General features: G+C 40.8%; 1 long non-coding RNA gene across 2 annotated transcripts in view; it reads right to left on the minus strand.

Annotated features, from left to right (window-relative positions):
- Positions 1 to 14787: 14787 nt before the first annotated feature.
- The window catches only part of LOC121140871, a 33148-nt gene continuing 28218 nt past the window's right edge, over positions 14788 to 19717 (minus strand). Inside the window, exons 4-5 of one of the 2 annotated variants that reach the window (XR_005877819.1) lie at positions 16383 to 16492; positions 14788 to 14975 (exon numbers count right to left, since the gene is read on the minus strand). This is a non-coding gene — a long non-coding RNA (uncharacterized LOC121140871). Of the gene's footprint in view, positions 14976 to 15489; positions 16493 to 19717 lie in introns of those variants that run through there. The other variant, XR_005877820.1, reaches the window with a different exon arrangement.

Genomic DNA, 19717 nt, shown 5'->3' on the forward strand with positions numbered 1-19717 from the left:
CTTGACTCGGCAGTGCCAACAAAATTCTTCCTATACACCCTGTGTCTGCTTCCCCTTATCTTTCTTCTGATGGTCTGGGTCACTTTTCCATGATAGTGACTTGTTCTTGCTGGCTGGGCCACGGACAGATGGAGACTGAAGCACTGTTAGGAGCTATAGCTTATCAATCGATGGATTTTTAACTTATTTCATCTGACAGTGCCATGTCCTCTTTGTTGGAGAACCGGTTTCCAACTTTGAAGAGTGCGGAGTTGGAAGGAGAGAAAGCACAGCTTCCACATGCGTCATTATGGCCGGCTTCAAGCAGGCCCACATCTGCATCACCCTTTGTCTGCTTAGCTCGTGTGCTCATCCAGATGTGGACACTGCCTTACATGAAGGCCTGTGCTGTGTGTCACGGCTCCTATGCACCTGGTGACAGAACCACATCCTGGGTATTACGCTAAGTGGCCGTTGGTTTTTCTAACACTCTATCAGGCTGGTGACTCCTGAGCAGGCCTCACCATCCTGAGCAGGTTCCCTCATGATCTGTGTGTCTTTGGACTGGACATGACGTTATTTGGGATCCCATTCCAGAAGACCCAACTCAGACAATGCATTTTGGTGCCTCTCAGCTCTTTCTTGCCTGGTTTGGGTAATTAGACAAGTGCAGCAATTATGGCCTGGAAAGGCTCAACCATCAAAGCTTTAGGGCAGGCTTCTTGTCCAAAATATCTGAAAGCCTCTTAGGGAATTGGGGGCACCAGCTGAAGAGAGGGGACTACAATGGCCAACAAAGGAGAGAGACACTAATTGTCCTTCCATGAGCTGCTGTGGTAGTGGGTCTTTAATCTTGTTGATTCTCTGTCCTAAGTTTCCTCTGGGGAGAAGGAGTCCTAGACCCACAGGAGAGCCACTCCCGGTATGAACGTGAGGTAGACCCCAGCAGGGACAGGACATGGGTGGACAGCAGTGCAGTAGGTTCCCCCACAATGCACAGCTACTTCAGCAGTACCAACCTCTGGCCTTCATTCCAGGCCTGCGAGCTATCACCTGAGCAACGGTTCATTCAAACCTCATGCTTTGCCTTGTTCCGAGACAGGGGAGTCTCATGCATCTCAGACTGGCCTCAAGCTCCCCATTTTGCCTGTGTGACCAAGGATGACTTTGAGTCACCTCCATTTCTCACGTGTGTGGTGAGGTACTGCCCAGTGTCTGTGCCTGCATTTGGAAAGGGCCATGCAGATCTGCTGTGGCGTAATTCAGAATACATGCAACATGCACCCCGGCATGTGAGCATTTTTAATCCAGTCTGTGAACTTGAAAAATTTTAGCAAATGTATAGTTTGTTTTTTGAAACAGATTCCCCTTATGTAGCCCTGGCTGGCTTTGAACTTACAGGAACCCTTTTAGCTTCTGCTTCCTGGGTGCTGGGATCACAGATATCTACTACTATGCCTAAGTGATAATTTTAAACTTTTTATAAAGCAGAAAAATATTGGTTATCTTACCTTGAAAGCCTCTGTTGAGAAACATCTAAAAATGTATCTAAATTTGAATGAATGAGAAACTTTGTCAACATTCACGTGGAAAACTATTGTTAATTTGGTAAAAACAATTCCCTACCTACTCATTTATCTCTAAATACATTTTTAGGCTTTGGAGCCTTTTTCTTTGCCTGGTGAATAAATTTGCTTTGCAAGTTTAGACACGTCGAGAAGTGATTTTGAGAGAAATGGCTGCTTGTGGCATCTACGAGCTGGCCTGGCAGCCCTGTTCTTCTCTGAAACAGTTTTGTGAAATGCTCCTATCAGATGGAACCACGATGGATCATGATGAAGCAAGAACCCACAGACGTGCCTGAACCCACAGAGCTCAGATGTGGTGTACAAAGATGAGCCCGCCTTCCTCCTGATGGAGTAGAGCGTTGCTCTTCCTCTACGCTGAAAACAGTTTCCCCCAAACGTCCATCTTCCTTTCAGATAAGATGTAAGAGATCCATTAATACAACTACACCATCCTGACAACATCCCATCTAGAGCGACCCTGCTCTCTAAGCTTCCCTCAAGTCCTTTTGTCCTTCGTCCTCGTTCTTACGGACCTCTCCCCCCTTACCACACAGTGGTGTCCTTTGCAATGACTCCTGCACAATGTATCCAGTCGCAGGTCTGATCCTTCCAGAGAGTCTTGTCCAGTTGTCTACTATTTCTCTCAACTAAATACAGCTAAATTAACTAGAAAACAAAACAGCTTTTTTTTCCTTAAATAAACACCAAGGGAAAATTCTACTTTGACTTATCAAAATCTATCCTTCCAGGTTAGCATTACTAAATTAAACACTATCTTTTCTCAATTTCCAGTTTGCTTTAGACAGTAAACAGGGGAACAAAAATTTTCATAAGTACTTGATAACCTTCATCTTCCCTAAATACATTGTAATATACAACTATATGCATATTTAAATATATAAATTAAATTAGTTCTCATGTTAACTGGTATAATAAAACTTTATGAAAGATATGATATTCAGTTTCTAGTTTTCTAGAATATACTTGTATTTTCTTTTTGAAATTTTTTTTGTGTGCTTGTTTAGGGGTGTACATATGTGTCATGCTGTACCCTGGGAGGTTCAAGGACAGCTTGCAAAGGCCAGTTCTCTCTTTTCATCACATGGGTGTCAGAGCTACAACAGAAGTTGTCAAGGCTTGGTGGCAGCCACCCTTACCTTCTGAGTCATCTTATTGGCCCACATTTTCTTGTAAGGGCAATTTTTGGACATGTACATGTGGCTTGTGGGCTTATCTGTGTGTGTTATGTACTAAAAGCATATGTTTGCAGGTGTGTGAACACACATGTAGTATGTTCACAAGCATGCAGAAGCCAGAGGTTGACCAGATGTCTTCCTATCCATCTTATTTACTGGGACAGGGTTTCTCTCTAAACCCAGAGCAGAGAAATTTTGCTTGTCTGTCTAGCTGGGCAATCACATGTCTGTGCCTCTTGGGATTACAGGAATCTTGCCACACTGATCCTACATTTACTTTGGTGATGAAGATATGCACCCACACTCCAGCCCTCACGTTTGAGGGGCACAGTATTCACCCATGGAATCATCTTTCTAGCCCATGTAAGGGCATATGATACTTGGAGGCTTCCTACTGACTTGAGTAGAGTTGAGCCCAGCATCTGGGAGTTAGCAGAGAGATCAACAGACATAAAGGGAAATGTGCTTGGTTTGGAGAGGGGTCCTTACGATAGGTTCTGGGGGAAGTGTCAGTCCCACTTCAGGAGCCAACATCTGCCACTCTTGCTTGGTAAGTGAAGCCAGTGTGAAGACCAAGTCACACTACACACGATTTCCTGAACCATTTTATACTTTATATCTCATCTTTACAAAGACACAGTTTCCTATTCAACCTAGACTGCTGTCAAATTCAGATCCTCCTGAGTACAGATTATCGTAGGCATGTACCACCATGCCTGCTTAATTTCCTGAATTCTTGTGAAAAATTACATGGGGGGGAAAGGTTTCTTACCAAGTGACAACAATCAGTTTGGTCATGTTTTATTTCTCAATATAACTTTATGTTCTCAGTAGCTACCCGTGACTGCGTTTCCACCAAATATGCAGGAAATGAAGCTTGTTTTCCTTGAGTTTGACATAAATTGGATTTCATGCAATTGCGCAAATGGGTGAAGGGAGCTGTGATTGACTCAGCATAAACATCTTTACTCATTCTACCCGCTTCTGATGAATTTCAAATGATGACATCTGGATGATCTGTGGAAGAGTTGTCTGAACACTCTGCTGGCCTAGAGCAAAGCCAACTCTTCCTCTTCATGAACTCGCCACAATCTCCACTTGCATGTAAAAAGAAATACATCAGCTAAAATGATTTAAAGAACAATGAAACAGACATAATTGGAAAGAGACTTTGGTTACATAAATATCAATAGGAACTAAATAATAAGGTAGATTTGGGGGCACTTAAAACTGAAAACCGAAGGAAGCCCCAACATCAGGCAAATTTGGTCAAGACCTTGGTTCCGTCTGGCCTCATCCTTATTCTGGCTATGGCATCAAAGTCACCAAGATGTCTCCCTTGCAGCAATTTGTGTCACATACTCCCTTGCACATTTTCAGGGTAGAAAACCTTCTTTCTTATAATTCCCAATGGTATTTGCATATCTGAACTCAGGTTGAACATTACTGGAAAAGGTATAAGGCTGTACTGACTGACTGACCTCCCAAAGCATGAACATGTCAGAACCCTTTGACTTCATGGTTACAAGGAACAGCTATTTCCTTAAATGAAAATCAATGTTGTCTTGTGGAGGGAAACCAAGATTCTGGTCAGGTCTGTGTAGGACTTTCCATTTGAATGGTATCCCTGTAAACAGTGATATTTCATCATACCCTGTAGGCGGCAGTGTTGAGCTAGACTTGGCTGAGTCCAGTTCGCCAGTTACTAACTGTCCAATGACACAAGCAGCAAATGCAGAAATCAGTAGAATGGTCCTTCCTTGTAGAGGTACCATGAGGGTCCAATGAATGATCTTGGTCTTGAGACAAAACACTTGTGTGTGAAACTGCCACCTACCAGATCCTTCAAGGAATGTCTTTTAGCTGCTTGGGCATCTGTGTTTTAGCTGCTTGGGCATTGTATTCTGAGGCTGATTTTCTCATCCTTTCTCATGGTTTTTACTAGCAGCTGAATTCATTTTCGGCACACTCATCTCTGCGGCCTGGGCACTGTGTGGTAGTCTGAAATTGCAGAAGTACCACACTACAGTACCAGCAGTATACACTGTGGCACACCATGTGGTAAGTGATCAAAAGGAAGCCCACCACAGGCAAAGACAGATGCCAACCATTCTCAAGGGGTTGAAGGCCGGGACCACACAGCTTGTTACTAGGAATTCTTCCTGGGAGGGATTACCATGCTAGGTCCAGTAAGTTCATACAGAAGAGTAATGTTTTGATTATTTCTTGTTATTTATTTTAGCTCAGGAAATTAGAGAACTGCACACTCGGAAGGCAATAATCAGAAGATTTTTATTTGGGCCGTGAACACATCCCTCTCACTTTAATTGAATTCCACTTTGTAAATGATTTCAGTGTGAGAAGTGGCCAGGACAATTGGGAAATAAAGAGACTCAGGTTGTTTGCCTTAAAATTCAGCCACACAAGGGCTATATTTTCAAGAAAAATTGAATAAACTCTAATGTGTAAAGTCAGTAATTAATGGGTGACTTCACCAAGTCAGTGTCTCTACCTAATGAGAGAACTGCTCTCACATATTTACTGAAACAATAAACTAGGCAAATGTGAAATATAACTTATCTCTATATTAAAGTAGTTAGAGCAAGGGAAGACATTTTGGTTTTGAAGACAAGAAATCTGTCCTTAAATCCCGGCAATACTGTCTGCCCATCAGATTGCTACCTTGGAAAGATGACTTTAATGTTTCATAGCCTCAATTTCCAAATCTGTGAAGAGGAGTAAAACACCCTCTTAATAGAGTTTGTGGGGTTTTTATATATAATGGATATGATTGTCTTGCTCAGTACAGAGTAAATTCTAAGGCACAATATAAAAGTGTTTTATACATGCGTTTGTAAGGAAATGCCCATTACAGGATGCAAAACACTCCTTTCTCATCATACCATCAAGTGTCCCATACCTGTCAAAAAGAATTCTCATTACAGAGCCTCCTGGCTTCAAGTCTCTACAGGACTCCACATGCTTCCCAGGGCAATGAAGGGACACAAATAAGCCGGAAGTGCCAACCACTAAGCCTGCAGTACTCAGCCTTGGCCAAAAACTCTAATGATTTGCAAGAACCTCAGTGCTCTGGCTGCACCTAAATAGCCAGAATGTCTGGGTTGGAGCCGCATGTTGGGGCGTTGTCAAGCTCTGCAGAGAATCTCAAGTGCGGCCACGGCAGACAACGGTCGCCCCAATCACACTTCTCAAACCTCAGTGGGCAGAAGTCACCTGCTGTCGCCAGTCTTGCAGTCTTCACCCTGCCACTCCGGGCTGGCGCCTGACACCTCGCACTTCCAGTTTTAAATCTCCAAGATTCTGGTTGAGTGAGCCAGGATTTCAGCTGGACTATAATCAATGGCCTTCTTTCTTTCTCTACCACCACCCAGTTGTGTAAAAACACCTAAACCCAAGACCTGAAATCAGCAAACCAAACCTTGGTAAAAGACCCTTCCCCCATCCAACAGCTGCATTCCTTCTTGAACCACAATCATCTTAATTCATGATTAGAGAACGTTGCCCCTCTAGTTTCAGATGTTCCCCGCCCCCATGCTAGATTTCAACCAATGGCTTCATGTTGGCCAAGGAAGTACTCTATCACGTGGTCACATTCCCATCTCTGATTTATAGGTTTAGACTTGTCTAAGAAATGTATTACTCTCCTGCCAGCAGAAATGTGACTCACAGGGAAAGATATATTTTACTTTTATAAAAAGTGTATGTGTGTGTGTGTGTGGTCACTGGGAATCCGAACCCAGGTCTTCGTGCTGTGCATCAAGTGCTCTCTCCTCACTGAGTCATCTTCCTTATACTGACCTGGAAAAGTCCTAAAGACAATGATTTTATACAACAAAAATAAGCAATATTCACTCAGATAGCAAGAACTCTTAATATCTCTGCTATTTAGAGTTGAATCCCTAAGGTGTCTTGAACCCAACTGTGCTGAACTCTACTGTTCAGTACGTGCCTGGCTGCTGTTTGGTGACTGGACTTGGGGCATGGAAGCAGAACTTTCTGAACAAACTTGGGGCCGTGTGGGACTCACCAGCATACACAGCTAAGATAATCGCTGTCATGGTGTGCCAGGATACCCTTCAAAGAAGGTAGCCAGTGTGCGGAATATCCGTTCTTTACCATCTTAGTTTTTAAATTCTTTAATCCTAGCACAAAGGACTCAGTCAGTGGCTTTATCATCTGATACACCTGGGGTTGAAATTCCTGCCCCTGCTCTTTATTCTCTTCGAATTTTGGACAAGGTAGTTTTCTTATTTGCATAAGCAATCACTTGTTATAGTCTCACTTACCAGGAAACCCTGAGATGGTTGATTGCAAAAGTTCCTCAGGCACTTGATCATGTTGTCAAGCCTTGTTTAAGCCTGTCACATTGACAATGCCATTTAACTCCTTCCTTCTCAGATATTTTTTATTTACTGCATATATGTATGTAGAGGCCTTTCTGTGCCATGTGTATGGTCAGAAGACAACTTCTGACAACTGGTTCTTTCCTTCCCAGGTGTGGCTCCCAGACTCAAGCCAACGGTTTTAGTGGCCTTTGCCACCATTTGCTGGCCCAGACAATGTCATTTATCATGGTTCTGAGATGGTAAGTTGACTCCAAGTACCATGCCTTCATGGTAAGCAGAACACATCTTTATCATAAACTGTTTTATTATCAGAGAAGAAAGCTTTCCCAGGTACACCACAGTAAATACCCATGTTATCTAACAGGCTGGGGAAGATTTGTAGTTCATCCCTAGTCACTCAGTAGGAATGAATTGTTATATGGATGAAGGTCAGCCCTAATTTATTCCTAGGGTTTAGAATCTATTCTTTTACTCTGAGGATTCGTAATCAAATCGGGATCCTCCAAGAATAGCAAATGGTGGGCTACTGGAATGGCAATACACCAGTGTCCTAATTATTCCCAGCTCACATTGTCTCTGAATTAGACAGTGATAACGGCCATGGTGGAGCACTGGGAGCATTTGCCTGCACACTGATTACTTACGAGAATGTCTTTAGCTTGTGTCATGGAGATTTTGTTTGCTTTGTTCACCATTAAGAACTTTCTAGAGGTTCTTTTTAATAACCAAGAAAAGTAATGCCCCTGTTTATTTATAAACAAGCTTCTAAGTTACCTTCAGAACAGATTTTCCCTCAGAGAGAAAAGTAGATTTGTTCCACTTGAATTAAGATGTCATGGATGTTTGTTGCTTCAGTTGGTGCTGTGTTACCAGCCTTTCATTCATGACTGTGACTTAGTGTGCACTCTAAGAAGCTAATATGATTCTTGTTCATACTTTATGTTCAGTAAATGCTGTGCTAAAAGTAATGTCCAAACATACAGTTTTTCTCCAAGTTAGTTGACAATATGGTAAAGTTCCTGTCTTTGTCTTAATTTTCTTATTTCTGTACCAAATATATATATATATGTATATATGTATATATACACACCTACATACATATATATGTTTCATATATATGCACACACATAAATATATATGTGCCATATATACACACACAGTGAAGGTACTATGTATCAGCTCATTGATTCATTCCCTGGCATATCCTAAGTAGGCATAGGAAGTCACATGTTCTCATAGCACACAGCCTTTTCTTTGTCCTAAGGTTGTTTGCAAACCAGGGTCAATATTCTAGGATAGTGACATCAGTCATGCAGGGGTCAGTCCATCCTGCCTAAGACCTCAGTGAGGCTATGCCCTCGTCACAGCATGGGGAGTGGATGTCAGCCACTAGATCTTGTTTGGCTGACTTACATGGGCTGATTATGGACAGCTCATCTCAGTTTGGAAAATATGAAACAATATGTAATTCTAGAAGTTTCTCAAAAATAAAAGGTATTTCAAGAATATTTGGAATGAATAGAAATTGAGATTGGCTGTGGATAATGAACTCTAGAATGTGATTTCTGGATTGTAGAAGCCTGTGACTCTTTACCTGTCACCATCAGTCACTGCACAAAAGACATTTTCTGTAGGGTTTACTGTATTCACATGTAGCTGAGACTCTGCGAGCCAGTGGACAGAATGCACGCAGCTGAACCAAGAGTGGTCTGACTTTGCACTCTCTTGACAGGGGCAGCTCTCTGAAGCTCTGCCATGAAGACAGACCTGGCTAGACCAGTTGCCTGGTGTCCTTCCAGTCGTTCTCAGTCTTGAGAGCTTCTGTCATCTTTTCTGAAAGGAAACAGAGGGTGTGACGTCCCTCAGCAAGAGTTCTTCATAATTACAAGTTGCCCTGGGCTTGGGAGTATCAGTGAGTCTGAGAGTCGTGACAAAGATCTCAGGGTCCGGGTTCACATACTCTGGGTTCAAGTCTGGATTCTGCCTTTCACAACCCACCAACTGACTTTGCCCTATCATTTTACTTTCCTCACTGCCATCCTAGAGCTGTGATGGAGATGAAATGAAAACTGTATGAGTCACTTGCCAGGTACTCACATGCACTTAGTCAAACTCAAACATTTACCCACGTGAACAACTAGTAGGTGGATATTGCATACCCTCAGCGTCACCTTGGAGAATTGCTGGGGTACATGAGTGCTAAACACAGCTACTTGGAGGGTCACTGCTGTGCATTAATATTTTTGTCTTTAAATCTTCTTAGATATCTCACTTGTGATTTCTTTATCCTCAAATTAAAGTGCAAATGTTTCTCTCAATTTCTTCATGTGTATATGACAGATATGATACATTTATACAAATAAATGGATGATTTTTGTAACTAAAAATATCTATTGAGAGGCAGGTCATTTCCAGTGCCAGGATAAATAGGCAACTAATTCAGTTACCTGCGAAGCCCCTGGCTGCAGGACAGCCGAATTCCAGGGCTGATGTTGTTGCACCCAGGATCATGGTCTGGTCAGGATATCACATAATCTCTCCACCCAACACCCTGAGACGCTTGGATTTCCTCACTGTCTCTTGTTTTAAGAAGGACTGAATAGTAGGATTACTATTGGTTTAGAAGAAAGTAGAGATTGTGGTGGTGATAATTACACTGATTTAGAGATCAGAAAGACTAACGAACAGGTCATATGTGGTAGGATTTCTTCTTAAGCAATGATACATCCAGTTGGCACGACTCATTATTTTCTGATGTCTTGTTCACAGTAGCGAATCCTTGTCTGAAAGAACAGTCGGGCTATTCAGACCCTGAAAACCTTTGTACAGAGTATGTATACTTCATGTTGTAGGCTATTTAGAACAGATTATTCCAGCAGGGCTGTGGGTTTGGTCCATGTTGATATATATATATATATATATATATATATATATATATATATATATATATTACAGATACTGATTAGAAGCAAGGACTACATAATTGGATTCTTCAGAATGAGAAACACACATGCCCGCACACAAATGCACACACACACACACACACACACACAAACACACACACAAACGAGTACACACGTACACCTGGCATGCGACTCTAGGCTGATTCCTTGAAATCAAGGATCTAGTTTTTTGCCTGGAGAATTGGTGTGAAGATATTAATCTACATCATTAGCTGACTGTGGGCATCAGCTAGGAGATTGTATATCACATACTCTGTCCAGGTACTCTACAGTTAGCCCTCATAGTTTAGTGATTAGCTCACTCTTTGTAGAAGATATTTCCCACAGTGACTCTGAGTTGATAAACAACTTAATGATGAGGGGAAATACTTTTTAATTAATCAATTAAGTATTTTTAATTTCTTCTTATTGTTTATTTTAGTTTTTTAAGACAGGGTTTCTTTGTGTAGACTTGGCTGTCCTGGAACTCCCTCTGTAGACCAGGGTGGCCTAGAATTCAGAGCTCCTCCTGCCTCTGCCTGCCAGTGCTGGGATTAAAGATGTGCATCACCACCACCACCAGGAGGGCAATTTTTGACCTTACATTGTTAAGTAGCATGCTGGTAGAGACCATTCCTTTCCTGGTTGGTATAGAGACTTGTTCAGGGAACTCTGCTTTGTGTTTCTATTAATGGTTTTAAGACAGGTGAGACTACAAGGTCCTGGAAGTGTATACCCACCTTGTTTCTGTCTGAACTAGTGAGTCATAATAAGACAGGCTGTGACCTTATTATGATCTAGTCAATGAGGACAGCTTTTTTCCCATTGTTTTCTTTGGCAGATTAAGCAACTAGACACTCTCAGGGCTTGAGAACAAGCTCTTAGAAGGGAGAAATGACTTGTCTAAGGCCATGTTGAACTCAGTTCAGCTTTATTGAGTATTTCCTAGATGTTAGCATTGACTTGACTACCCTTTATAATAGAGCCTTTATTATCTCCCTTTTACATGAGGAAACTAATGTAAAGAGAAACCTATAATTTACCCAGTTCCACAAAGATCATGAGCATCATGATGCTCTCTGAACTCTATCATAGGGGATGCAAGAACTTGTGACAGAAAGCTGTTGTCATTCTAGGACTATAGGTGCTAATACATAAATGAGCATACTAACTTACGTTCATTTCCCCTTCTTCTGTACTTAGAGATAGTCATTCAATTCTATGAACTCATTTGTTCAAATGTGCAGTGTTGCCTGCCCTGAGAGACTTTGGATAACTTCCCTGAGAGACTTGGGATAACTCTGGGGAACAGCCAGCTAGACTTAGGTCACGGTAATTCTATTTTGTCACCTTTCAGAAACCACAGGGCTACTTTCACTCATGCACAACACTTTGCCTAAGATCATCTATCTGTCTGTGTACCATATAGATATAGACTCTATATCTCTCTCTGTCTACACACACACACACACACACACACACACACACACACACACACACTTTTTTTTAATAGTGGTATGTTGACTTCTATATGGCTTTTTGAAAGGATTTTTAAGTTACTTATCCCTTCTCATGTTCCTTCCTTTGTTCTGCCCTCCTATACCTCCATCCCAAGGTAACCCTTGCTATTCTGTTCCATTAATCCCCTTTAAGGTTGCATAGCACAGCTGTCCATCTCCCCTCCTTTGGAATCTCCCCCCCCACAACCCAATGGCCCCTACTAATTTTATGACCTTTATGGGTATTCCAAATGAAACACATATCTGAAGATTCAAAGCTAACATTGGCAAATAAGAGAAAGCATACAGTGATTTGGATAATGTATCGTCCGTAGTCTCAGGCATTTGTATACTTGATCCCCAGATAGCGGCACTGTTTGGAGAGGCTTAGGAGGTATGTTCTTGCTGAGGAAGTACATGACTGAGGGTGCAATTTGAGAGTTTAAAGACTTGTACCATTTCTAATTCACTCTCTGCTTTGTGCTTATGATTTAAGGTGTGAGTTCAGCTTGTTGTTCTAGCCACTGTGTCTGATTGCTGCCATCCTTCCCTACTGGGATGGTGATGAACTCTTTTGGAACCATAAGTTCAAACAAACTTTTCCCTTTATAAATTACCTTGGTCATGGTGTTTTTTCAAATAAATAAAAGCGTAATTAATACCAACATGCAAATTTTCTCTTTCTGAATGTGGGTTACCCCACTCAGAATAATTGTGAACAGATCCTGTGACTTCCATAATTTTATTTTTTTAATACAAGAAAAAATATAAATACACAAAGTCTCATTGTCCATTTATTAGTTGATGGACAGCTAAGACGTTTTCATTTCCTGGTTATCATGGAGAGTGCAGCAATGAAGACGGATGAGAAGGTATCCCTAGAGTAGGATGTGGAGTCCTTTGGATGTGTTCCAAGAGTGAGATAGCTGGATCACACAGTATATCTGGCTTTGAGGAGCTTCCACAGTGATTCCTGTACTGACTGTACCAGTTTCTCCTCTCACCCAAATCCACACCAGCATTTATTATCTTTAAAAAAATCTTAGCCATTCTGACTACAGTAAGATGAAATCACAAAGCAATTTTAATTTCCCTGATGGCTTAGGATGTTAAAAATATATTTCTCAATAATTTATGTCTCATCTTTTGAGAATTGTCTGTTTCAGGCTCTATTTTACAGAGTTTTTCAGGCTCTATTTTTTAAACTGGCTGTTTGTCTACTTGAAAGGCCTGTCTATAGACACTCCCAACTTGGTATGTTGTCAATTTCATATTATTATAATGAAGTGCTTGAGGCAATTAAATTGTGAGTAGAAAAGATTTATTTTGGATTAAAGTTTTAGAGGTTCTAATCCAAGGGCAGGGGGATCAATTTCTTTGTGCCTCTGGCAAGTGTTGTACACTGCAGTGGAATATGTAGTAGAACAAACTGCTCCCATGCAAAGTCAGGCAGTAAAGCAGAAAGAAGACTACAGAGATTGGGATTTGAGAACTCTTTTTTGGGGACCACACGCCAGAGACTGAGGAGCTTCCATTAGGCTTAATTCTCCATCATCTACCAGTAGTGCTATGCTGGGTACCAAGCCCTTAGCACACAAACATTTTGGGGGACATTCATTTGAATTGCAGCAGCCGGCCACACTAAAGACTACATTGACATTGGACATAGATGCTTAGAGACTTGTGACAAAGGGTTTCTGTAGTGTGACTCACTTGGAAAATATAGAGCAAACTTCTTTGTAATAGGCAGTGTCTGGAGCCAGGAAGGCTAGGAAGGGGGTCTGAGGTCCTGTCCTCTGCCATCATGGTGAGTAGAAGTTTCTGCAATCATGTTTCCTTGGGTATCAGTGGTGGTTGTGCAAAAACAAAACAAAACAAAACAAAAACAAAAACAGAAACCATGGCATGCTATAGTGTGTGCAATTCTAAGGCAAACAGGTCTCTTTAGAGTCCTTATTTGGAAATATTTGTGCTGAGTTACTACAAACTGAAGTAATGAGCATGACCCTAGCATCATTTTTTAATAGTTGTTCTACTAGAGCCATTTTTGGAAATCATGGTGAAAATGGTTTAGCGTGGGGTTAAACCTAGACTCCACTACTTGCTGGCTGTGTGATCTGGAAAAGGTTATCTTATGCTAGGCTATCTCACTTCCTACATTAGCAAAATTAGTATGGTAATGATATATATTTCCTAACCTTTGTGTGTGATATTGGATTGTATTCTATTCTATATATTCTATAGTTAAAAAGTGATACTTTAGGTTCTGAGTAGTTGACTTCATTTCTTCATCCTCATATAATCTGATTGATGTCATTTATATTGACATCTGTTGATCTAAGAAAGAAAAGGGAAATCTCTAAAATAAAACAAACTGGACTTAGGTTGTCGGCTGTCAAGTCCCTACAGACGATTGGAGACACCTATTGATGAAGCACTGTTGTCCCTTAGAACACTGTCTAGTTGTGCTCACAAACAAAAATGCTAGATTGGGAAAATAACCTATAGCATATTAGAGTTCAAAATGAGCAATTTTAGGGAAAACTATGCTGAGGGGAAAGTAGTGAATAATAGGAAGACAAGAGCATAGATCTTGAAGTAAGTCTGGTGAGACACTGTCAAGTGTTCCTAGGTGAGCTGGTGGGTTTAAAGTCTTAACTTTAAGGGATGGATATTTCCAGATAAAGTAGCTGAGCTACTTTTCAGTACACCAGTAGTATTTAGTACAGAGACATAAATGATATTAAAAGTCCTCTGCACCACTATAATGCACTTAGGGACTTCTAAGATGTTTGTGGGACACTCAAGCAAACAGACCCATCAGGCTATGAAGAAACTGATGGTAGACAAGACTTCCTGAGAGGAACATATTTTGAAGCATACATTTATTTCCACACTTTGCCAATTTTACATCTACTCAGAAAATCCTAGAGCTGTTCAGTAACTACATCAAGTTGGAGAGAACTTCAGGCTTTGGTTGTAGTGTTAAAGTATTTATTTAAAACATATTTTCTGACACAAGCAGAAACTCAATTAAGTGTCTTACTATGCTCCCCCGAGGGTGTCTTCCATTAAGCATCGCCCACACACTAATATTTATAGATCTTAGGATGTTAGTGGAGTGGCTCTCCTCTAAGGCCAAAAAGAAAGGAAAAAGTGAACATTGCCTTTTTATTTCAATTTTATCATCTTTAGGACCTCTACCAACACCTAAAATGGAGGAAGACCAAAGCATGTAAATAATTGCTAGGTTTTATTAGTGTTTTTAGAACTTAAACAATCTTCCTAAACTTGACAATATCAGTCAGACAAACGAAATCAAGGCTAGAGATTCTGGATTTGAAAAGGTGAGAAAAAAGAAGTTGCTATTAGAAACATCTTCATCAAGGCTGTATCCCCAGGCTTTAGCCAACAGCTTTGCTCTCTGGAAAATAAAATGTGTGAAGATATTGTTGTTATTGCTGGGAAAATCACAGAGTGTGGTCATCTCATGAATAGAAGGAACTCTAGCATCCATCTGCCTATGAGCTGTAGTTGCTCGCTGGCAGGAAGTCATTGTGAACCTCTTAAAAGAGGTAGAAGAGAGAGGCGTGATGTCTTTTTCTCCATTTTCCCACTATCCTAACTCGCTTTTAGATATGATCAAACTTATTGAGTATATTTAATGAATGTACTGAAATGTATTTAATAGCTGCTCTGTGTAAGACATGGCAGAAGAGTGAAAAGATCTACAGGGAAGTGTCATTTTACATAATTTTATTTTTAAATATTTATTTATTCTATTTTATGTGTATGATTGTTTTTGCCTGCTTGCATATGTGTGTGTGTGCCATGTGTATTCTTGTAGTCCAGAAGAGGATGTCAGATCTTCTGGAACTGGGGTTATGGATGGTTATAAACTGTGATGTGGGTGCTGGGAATCAAACACAAGTCCTCTGGATGAGCAGCCAGTGGTTTTAATCATTGAACCATCTTCCCAGCTCAGGAAGCGTCATTTTATTTAGGGTAAATGACAGCAAGGTGAGGTAGATGGAATCTCTAGCTCCAGCTACTTGGGAGACCTGAAGTAGGAGCATCACTTGGGCCCATGAATTAGATTTTACTGTGGGAATCATAGTGAGATCCATCTCAATAACAAACAAATAGCAGGAGAAGGCCTCTGCGACAATGTCACATTTGAGGTATGACTTGAAAGAAGGGACTGAACTTGCATTTATCTGGGTGGAGAGTCAAACAACAGGAGCAGCAAGCCATGGCTCTGAGGCCATCCTCAGTATTTTGTTTGTTTATTTTTGAGGTTAAAATGTAATCATGTCATTTTTCTCTTCCCCTTCCTCCCTTCAAACTCTCCCAAATGCTTCTCTTTGTTCTCATATTAATGATCTCATTTCATTAATTACTGTGACAAGCATATATATACATATATATATGTACATGCATATATGTATATATTACTGAATATAACCAGCTGAATCTGTATAATGTTACTCATATGTCTGCCTTCAGGACTGACCATGCGGTGTTAGATAACCAACCTGTGTGTTCTTCCCTAGGTGAGGCCATTTCCCCTGCTTTCAGAATTCCTTAGCTAACTGTAATTATTGTGTAGGGTTGAGTGCTCATGGGATTTCCCTGTCTACTTTGGCACGTCTATGATTGCTGTCCGTGTTTAGCTCTTGTTTAGGCAGTCATGCTGGTGACTTCATGGGCATAGATCACACATTGCTAGGAGACATGGTCTCGCGGAAACTGCCTGGTCCTTTGGTTTTTAGTTGTTTTCTGTCCCCTTTTCCTCACTATTCTTAAGTGCAGAAGTGTTCTGTAGATGTACCAACTGGGACTGGGCTCCACATCTCTGCATTTTGATTGCTTGTGGATTTCTAACAATGGTCTTCACTGAAAAGAGAAGTTCCCTTGATGAAGAGTGAGGATCACATTTACCTGTGGAAATAAGGACACATATTGAGAATGTAGTTAGGCACTATGCTGCAACCTCCCCGAGAGTTAGCTGTCATGGTATTAGAAGGTGCCGTGTAAGCTTCCAAAGGAGGGAAGGAACCACCAGTCCTACCCAGTTATGATGCCTATGAACCACACAACAACCAGCATGCATGGTAACCCAAGAGTGCGGGAGTGGCACACATACTTTGGGTAGTCAGTGGCTCTCTGATTGGACTTCAGACCTGCTGCACAAGATGTAAATCATGACTTCTGCTGGAAAACCTAGCCAAACACCCAGGGTTGATGAAGTCATGGGTCTTGGAGAGGAACCCAGAAGAACCATCCTCTGTGTTTTTACTAAATGGTGATGGAAAGGGATGAACTCTCATTTACCCTTAAGTGGTAGTTATCTGCAGGCTATAGTGTAGGGATATGCAGGGACTAGTGTTGAGGGTGTCAGTGGTGTCAGGGAAGATTTGGGCATGCATCTGGGTGAGATGAAAAAGAAAACCAGGAGGAAAAATTAGAATTTACACAGTTTACTAACTGGAGCATTTGAGAACATTTTGTAAACTGTCAAATTCGTGTTTTCTCACCTAACTGTGGAAGATCTTTATGATGTACTCAGTTTCAGACATTCAAGCTAAAACCTACTCACCATGCCATTTCGTTAATAGAAACTTGGCACAAGGAATTTCTCTCTTTACATGAACGCTGCCATGGGGACTCGATGACAACAAAGGTCCTGGCACCAGAGTCATGAATTGGGAGGCATGAGCTATCAACAGTGCTCCTCTCCACCCTACTGCAAGGTTTATTAGAGATGGAGGGACAATAGTTCCTAATTGTGGGAATGAGTCTGCAAGGTCTGTGATATTGTTGAACATTAAGCTAGAGCTTTCTAAAATTGGTTGTGTTGAAATGAGCTGGAAGCACCTTACTTAAGTATCTTGGGGCAGATTTACTAATTATTGTGCTGCAATCACTCTCCATCAGTAGTATTTTAAATAAATTCCCTGAGGAAGGGGATACATTCAGGGGATACTTTGAAAATAATTTTTATTTTTTAAAGATTTTCAAAAATTGTGTGTGCGTGCATGTGTGTTACATGAATGTGAATATTTGTGTCTATGAACACATATGTAGTGGTTAGGTGCCTTTCTCTATCATTTCCACTTCATTGCTTTGAGACAGGTTATTCTCACAGAATCTGAAGCTTGCAATTTGGCTACACTGACTGTGAGCTTTCAGGATCATCATGACAGCTTCATTTTGGGATTCAAAATTCAGGTCTAATACTTGCTCAGCAAGTGATTACCCCTTGATCATTCTCCCTAGGCCCAGATTATGATTTATGATGCCATGTTCTTCTCTTGATAATTCAGTGTAGATAGACTCTTAATCATTTGCTGCCCAAGAAAGACTCTAAACCAATCTCTTCCTCTTTCTCCCTCTCTTCCTCTATCTTTCTCTCTCATTCCTGCCTCCCTTCCTTCTGTCCTTGCTTCCATTTCAGAGTTTAATGGGATGCAAGAGAACTCTATTCTTATTTTACATTCGGGAATATGAAACCCAGAGAAATCAGGTTTTCTGAATTTTCTTCCCTTACAGCATTCTGTCCTTCATGGTTTCCCCCTATTGCTCTCTATCTCCCCGCTATTTGTGAAGCAACAGTGAGGTAAGTTTGTGCCAGGAAACAAGAGCCTCTCGAGAGAACAGGTTTGCTGCCCCTAGATTTTTGAGTGAGAATTTAGGTCAAAGCTGAGTCTGGATGGGGGTGATGCTCAGCGTTTAAAACAAGTCGTTGTTTGTGGTCAGAGAATACACTGCTTTCTGTGAGACTGTATTCACTTTATAGTTAATTTTTTAACAGTGTAATTGATTAACAGTAGCTTGTTTAGATTAAGAACATCCTTACTGGAGTTCTCCAACAGTAGCCCAGAGTCCAGTGACTCAAGAGGCATTTTAACCATGACTACCGTGTTGTTTTTGAACTATCTCAGGTAGAATTCATCCTCCTCACATTTGAATTGTGGTATCAGGTAACAAAGCTTCTTTTCATGCGAGCGATTGGTTATCTACAGAACAAAGGACACATCTTAGGTCAATAGAAACCTCTTTGCTCAAAAGCAAAAGAAAAATAATTTGACTCATCATTTTGAATGGAGTCTTATAAATACATAGTGGAACCTTTCAATAGAGTTGACTCATTAGAAGCAAAGGTACACTTCCAAACCAGTCTGAGAAATCCCCTAAGTCTGAAGTAGGTCAGAGTCACCTATATATTTATAATGTTTATTCATTACATTGTATGCAAACTTCAGCAGATGCTTGCTTAAATATTCTCCTTCTAAAGAGGGAGCTTTCAAAAGTAAAAGATATATTGATGCCTCAGTCGGAAGTAAACCAGCAGGAGGAAGCCGGACAGAGTGACTGTGGTTACTAAGTGAGAAATGCTTTGATCTCATCACACTGTATTTTATCACATTAGTTTTTAGTGTAACTATACATTAAATGGTAATACAGTTATTAGTATGCATTACCCTCCATAGAAAATAATAATATAAATCATAATGAGAGGGAATAAAAAACATCTCTATTAAACTCTGCCTCTGCATGATCTGCAGAGATCTCATATAGCACTAACGTTCATCTCCTTGCTTGTCATTTTGTGTTGATCTAGAACAATCCTGTATTTGAGCATGTGCATTTGTAAAAATATATCCCCCTCAGATTTTAATCCTCTTGATGAAAGACAGTGGAGAAAATGAGCAAGACAACAGAACATTAATTGTCTTCATTTAGAGTTCACATGAACCAAGAAGAGTAGACATAAGTCAGTGAACACAGTAGCCAGATGAGGTGGATTCCACATTTAGTCTAAGAACGGTGGAGACGAAAGCAGGAGTATCATGAGTTTGAGGCCATGTTGGACTACATAGAAAGTCTGAGGCCAGCTTAGGGTATATAGAGAAAGCCTGTCTAAAATAAAATTTTAAAAAAGACCTAAGACAGGAATTATTTTATATAGGAGAGGGTTTACTTTGGTTGTAGTTATACTGAACTATGGCTTCAAACTGTGTGTTATTCTAGAAACAGAGCACTCAGGCAGAGATAAAATCCAAAGAATGGAACTGAGATCAGAAAGTATTAGAAGCAGCAGGAACAGAAGCAGAGATATCTGGATGCAGAGGCTGGAGTTTGAGAAGTCGGAGGGGCTGTGCC

Source organism: Mesocricetus auratus, unplaced genomic scaffold, assembly GCF_017639785.1.
Source record: "Mesocricetus auratus isolate SY011 unplaced genomic scaffold, BCM_Maur_2.0 Super-Scaffold_100006, whole genome shotgun sequence".
In the NCBI taxonomy this organism is placed as follows: Eukaryota; Metazoa; Chordata; class Mammalia; order Rodentia; family Cricetidae; genus Mesocricetus; species Mesocricetus auratus.